Genomic DNA, 6,185 nt, shown 5'->3' with positions numbered 1-6,185 from the left:
ATACAAAATATATAAAATAAAATTTGAGAAAAAAAAAATGAAGAGGCAAAACTATGAAAGAAAACAAAAAGAAAAAAATTTATAGAAAATTTTAAAACAAGGAAAAAAGAGAACAAAAAAAATGAAAGCGCATAAAAAAAAGAAGAAAATTTTGAAAGGAGAAAAAATTAATGAAAAATTATAAAAATGCAATAGAAAATAACCAAGAATGATAAAAGAAAAAAAGATAGAAAAATAAAAAATTCCAAAACTTTATAAAAATTTATGAAACTATAAAAAAAGAAAGAAAATAAAAAATAAAAATAAAAATAAAATAAGAAAAAAATTAGAGCAAAAGAAAAAAGATAAATAAAGCACAAAAAAAGAAAAATTAAAAAAGAGAAAAGTGAATGCAAAATAAAAAAAGTATGAGAATTTAAAACCGCAAATAAGAAATGAAAGAAAATTTATGGAAAAAAACAAAAGAAAGGCAAGAAAAAAATAAAAATGAAAAGGCAAAAACTTGGAATAAAAAGCAGAAAAATAAAAATTTTTAAAACAACGAAAAAATAAAAACAAGTAAAAATGAAAGCATATGAAAAAAAAATAAAAAAGAAGGCAAAATAATGAAGTGAAAAAGTTATTAAAAAATTACAAAGTCGAAACAAAATAGCAAAAAAAATAAGAAAATAAAAAAATAAAAAAGATTCAAAAAATAAAAATAAATGAAAAATAAATTAAGAGAAAAAATTAAATAAAACACCAAAAAAGGAAAAAATAAAAATAAACAAAAACAAAAAGTAACAAAGTAAGCAAATAAAAAATTAGCGAATCAAAAAAATATAAAAAGACAAAATGAATAAAAATTTCAAATATAAAATGGAAAAAACTTTTAGTTTAGAATGTACAGAGAGAAAAAAATAACAAATAGAGGAAAAAGATATAAAATATGAAAGATGAAAAATAAAATAAAAGCTAATAAAAAATATAAAATTATAAAGAAGAAATAAGAAAAAGTGTGAACAAAAAGATTTAAGAAAAAGCAAGAAAAAAATAAAAAACGAAAATACAAAATATATAAAATAAAATTTGAGGAAAAAAAAAAGAAAAAGAGGAAAAAAAATAAAAAAAAATGAAGAGGCAAAAATATGAAAGAAAAAAAAAAGAAAAAAGTGAACAGAAAAAATGAAAGCACATAAAAAAAAAAAGAAGAAAAATTTGAAAGGAGAAAAAGTTAATGAAAAATGATAAAAGAAAAAAAGATAGAAAAATAAAAAATTCCAAAACTTTATAAAAATCTATGAAACTATAAATAAAGAAAGAAAATAAAAAATAAAAATAAAATAAGAAAAAAATTAGAGCAAAAGAAAAAAGATAAATAAAGCACAAAAAAAAGGAAAAAGTAAGAAAATAAAAAAGGACAAAAATTGAATAAAAAATTCAAAAATGAAACGGAATGACAGAATGAAAAAAAATAGTTTAAAAAATACAAAAAATTAAAAAACATATAAGACCTAACAATATAAAAAGTCAGACAAAAAATTAAAAAAGAGAAAAGTGAATGCAAAATGAAAAAAGTATGAGAATTTAAAACCGCAAATAAGAAATGAAAGAAAATTTGTGGAAAAAAACAAAAGAAAAGCAAGAAAAAAATACAAATGAAAAGGCAAAAATTTGGAATAAAAAACAGAAAAATAAAAATTTTTAAAACAACGAAAAAATAAAAACAAGTAAAAATGAAAGCATATGAAAAAAAAAATAAAAAAGAAGGGAAAAAGTTATTAAAAAATTACAAAGTCGAAACAAAATAGATAAAAAAAAATAAGAAAATAAAAAAATAAAAAAGATTCAAAAAATAAAAAAAAAAATTTTGAACTTTATAAAAATTTTTTAAAATAAAAATAAAAATAAATGAAAAATAAATTAAGAGAAAAAATTAAATAAAATACCAAAAAAGTAAAAAATAACAATAAACAGAAACAAAAAGTAACAAAGTAAGAAAATAAAAAATTAGCGAATCAAAAAAATATAAAAAGACAAAATGAATAAAAATTTCAAATATAAAATGGAAAAAACTTTTAGTTTAGAATGTACAAAGAAAAAAAAAATAACAAATAGAGGAAAAAGATATAAAATATGAAAGATGAAAAATGAAATAAAAGTTAATGAAAAATATAAAATTATAAAGAAGAAATAAAAAAAATTGTGAACAAAAAGATTTAAGAAAAAGCAAGAAAAAAAATAAAAAACGAAAATACAAAATATATAAAATAAAATTTGAGAAAAAAAAAATGAAGAGGCAAAACTATGAAAGAAAACAAAAAGAAAAAAATTTATAGAAAATTTTAAAACAAGGAAAAAAGAGAACAAAAAAAATGAAAGCGCATAAAAAAAAGAAGAAAATTTTGAAAGGAGAAAAAATTAATGAAAAATTATAAAAATGCAATAGAAAATAACCAAGAATGATAAAAGAAAAAAAGATAGAAAAATAAAAAATTCCAAAACTTTATAAAAATTTATGAAACTATAAAAAAAGAAAGAAAATAAAAAATAAAAATAAAAATAAAATAAGAAAAAAATTAGAGCAAAAGAAAAAAGATAAATAAAGCACAAAAAAAGAAAAATTAAAAAAGAGAAAAGTGAATGCAAAATAAAAAAAGTATGAGAATTTAAAACCGCAAATAAGAAATGAAAGAAAATTTATGGAAAAAAACAAAAGAAAGGCAAGAAAAAAATAAAAATGAAAAGGCAAAAACTTGGAATAAAAAGCAGAAAAATAAAAATTTTTAAAACAACGAAAAAATAAAAACAAGTAAAAATGAAAGCATATGAAAAAAAAATAAAAAAGAAGGCAAAATAATGAAGTGAAAAAGTTATTAAAAAATTACAAAGTCGAAACAAAATAGCAAAAAAAATAAGAAAATAAAAAAATAAAAAAGATTCAAAAAATAAAAATAAATGAAAAATAAATTAAGAGAAAAAATTAAATAAAACACCAAAAAAGGAAAAAATAAAAATAAACAAAAACAAAAAGTAACAAAGTAAGCAAATAAAAAATTAGCGAATCAAAAAAATATAAAAAGACAAAATGAATAAAAATTTCAAATATAAAATGGAAAAAACTTTTAGTTTAGAATGTACAGAGAGAAAAAAATAACAAATAGAGGAAAAAGATATAAAATATGAAAGATGAAAAATAAAATAAAAGCTAATAAAAAATATAAAATTATAAAGAAGAAATAAGAAAAAGTGTGAACAAAAAGATTTAAGAAAAAGCAAGAAAAAAATAAAAAACGAAAATACAAAATATATAAAATAAAATTTGAGGAAAAAAAAAAGAAAAAGAGGAAAAAAAATAAAAAAAAATGAAGAGGCAAAAATATGAAAGAAAAAAAAAAGAAAAAAGTGAACAGAAAAAATGAAAGCACATAAAAAAAAAAAGAAGAAAAATTTGAAAGGAGAAAAAGTTAATGAAAAATGATAAAAGAAAAAAAGATAGAAAAATAAAAAATTCCAAAACTTTATAAAAATCTATGAAACTATAAATAAAGAAAGAAAATAAAAAATAAAAATAAAATAAGAAAAAAATTAGAGCAAAAGAAAAAAGATAAATAAAGCACAAAAAAAAGGAAAAAGTAAGAAAATAAAAAAGGACAAAAATTGAATAAAAAATTCAAAAATGAAACGGAATGACAGAATGAAAAAAAATAGTTTAAAAAATACAAAAAATTAAAAAACATATAAGACCTAACAATATAAAAAGTCAGACAAAAAATTAAAAAAGAGAAAAGTGAATGCAAAATGAAAAAAGTATGAGAATTTAAAACCGCAAATAAGAAATGAAAGAAAATTTGTGGAAAAAAACAAAAGAAAAGCAAGAAAAAAATACAAATGAAAAGGCAAAAATTTGGAATAAAAAACAGAAAAATAAAAATTTTTAAAACAACGAAAAAATAAAAACAAGTAAAAATGAAAGCATATGAAAAAAAAAATAAAAAAGAAGGGAAAAAGTTATTAAAAAATTACAAAGTCGAAACAAAATAGATAAAAAAAAATAAGAAAATAAAAAAATAAAAAAGATTCAAAAAATAAAAAAAAAAATTTTGAACTTTATAAAAATTTTTTAAAATAAAAATAAAAATAAATGAAAAATAAATTAAGAGAAAAAATTAAATAAAATACCAAAAAAGTAAAAAATAACAATAAACAGAAACAAAAAGTAACAAAGTAAGAAAATAAAAAATTAGCGAATCAAAAAAATATAAAAAGACAAAATGAATAAAAATTTCAAATATAAAATGGAAAAAACTTTTAGTTTAGAATGTACAAAGAAAAAAAAAAATAACAAATAGAGGAAAAAGATATAAAATATGAAAGATGAAAAATGAAATAAAAGTTAATGAAAAATATAAAATTATAAAGAAGAAATAAAAAAAATTGTGAACAAAAAGATTTAAGAAAAAGCAAGAAAAAAAATAAAAAACGAAAATACAAAATATATAAAATAAAATTTGAGAAAAAAAAAATGAAGAGGCAAAACTATGAAAGAAAACAAAAAGAAAAAAATTTATAGAAAATTTTAAAACAAGGAAAAAAGAGAACAAAAAAAATGAAAGCGCATAAAAAAAAGAAGAAAATTTTGAAAGGAGAAAAAATTAATGAAAAATTATAAAAATGCAATAGAAAATAACCAAGAATGATAAAAGAAAAAAAGATAGAAAAATAAAAAATTCCAAAACTTTATAAAAATTTATGAAACTATAAAAAAAGAAAGAAAATAAAAAATAAAAATAAAAATAAAATAAGAAAAAAATTAGAGCAAAAGAAAAAAGATAAATAAAGCACAAAAAAAGAAAAATTAAAAAAGAGAAAAGTGAATGCAAAATAAAAAAAGTATGAGAATTTAAAACCGCAAATAAGAAATGAAAGAAAATTTATGGAAAAAAACAAAAGAAAGGCAAGAAAAAAATAAAAATGAAAAGGCAAAAACTTGGAATAAAAAGCAGAAAAATAAAAATTTTTAAAACAACGAAAAAATAAAAACAAGTAAAAATGAAAGCATATGAAAAAAAAATAAAAAAGAAGGCAAAATAATGAAGTGAAAAAGTTATTAAAAAATTACAAAGTCGAAACAAAATAGCAAAAAAAATAAGAAAATAAAAAAATAAAAAAGATTCAAAAAATAAAAATAAATGAAAAATAAATTAAGAGAAAAAATTAAATAAAACACCAAAAAAGGAAAAAATAAAAATAAACAAAAACAAAAAGTAACAAAGTAAGCAAATAAAAAATTAGCGAATCAAAAAAATATAAAAAGACAAAATGAATAAAAATTTCAAATATAAAATGGAAAAAACTTTTAGTTTAGAATGTACAGAGAGAAAAAAATAACAAATAGAGGAAAAAGATATAAAATATGAAAGATGAAAAATAAAATAAAAGCTAATAAAAAATATAAAATTATAAAGAAGAAATAAGAAAAAGTGTGAACAAAAAGATTTAAGAAAAAGCAAGAAAAAAATAAAAAACGAAAATACAAAATATATAAAATAAAATTTGAGGAAAAAAAAAAGAAAAAGAGGAAAAAAAATAAAAAAAAATGAAGAGGCAAAAATATGAAAGAAAAAAAAAAGAAAAAAGTGAACAGAAAAAATGAAAGCACATAAAAAAAAAAAGAAGAAAAATTTGAAAGGAGAAAAAGTTAATGAAAAATGATAAAAGAAAAAAAGATAGAAAAATAAAAAATTCCAAAACTTTATAAAAATCTATGAAACTATAAATAAAGAAAGAAAATAAAAAATAAAAATAAAATAAGAAAAAAATTAGAGCAAAAGAAAAAAGATAAATAAAGCACAAAAAAAAGGAAAAAGTAAGAAAATAAAAAAGGACAAAAATTGAATAAAAAATTCAAAAATGAAACGGAATGACAGAATGAAAAAAAATAGTTTAAAAAATACAAAAAATTAAAAAACATATAAGACCTAACAATATAAAAAGTCAGACAAAAAATTAAAAAAGAGAAAAGTGAATGCAAAATGAAAAAAGTATGAGAATTTAAAACCGCAAATAAGAAATGAAAGAAAATTTGTGGAAAAAAACAAAAGAAAAGCAAGAAAAAAATACAAATGAAAAGGCAAAAATTTGGAATAAAAAACAGAAAAATAAAAATTTTTAAAACAACGAAAAAATAAAAACAAGTAAAAATG

The sequence above is a fragment of the Durio zibethinus genome, unplaced genomic scaffold (assembly GCF_047325235.1).
Source record: "Durio zibethinus cultivar Kanyao isolate XHJ-2024 unplaced genomic scaffold, ASM4732523v1 HiC_scaffold_1, whole genome shotgun sequence".
Taxonomy (NCBI): Eukaryota; Viridiplantae; Streptophyta; class Magnoliopsida; order Malvales; family Malvaceae; genus Durio; species Durio zibethinus.
Note: the sequence above shows the minus strand (reverse complement) of the source record.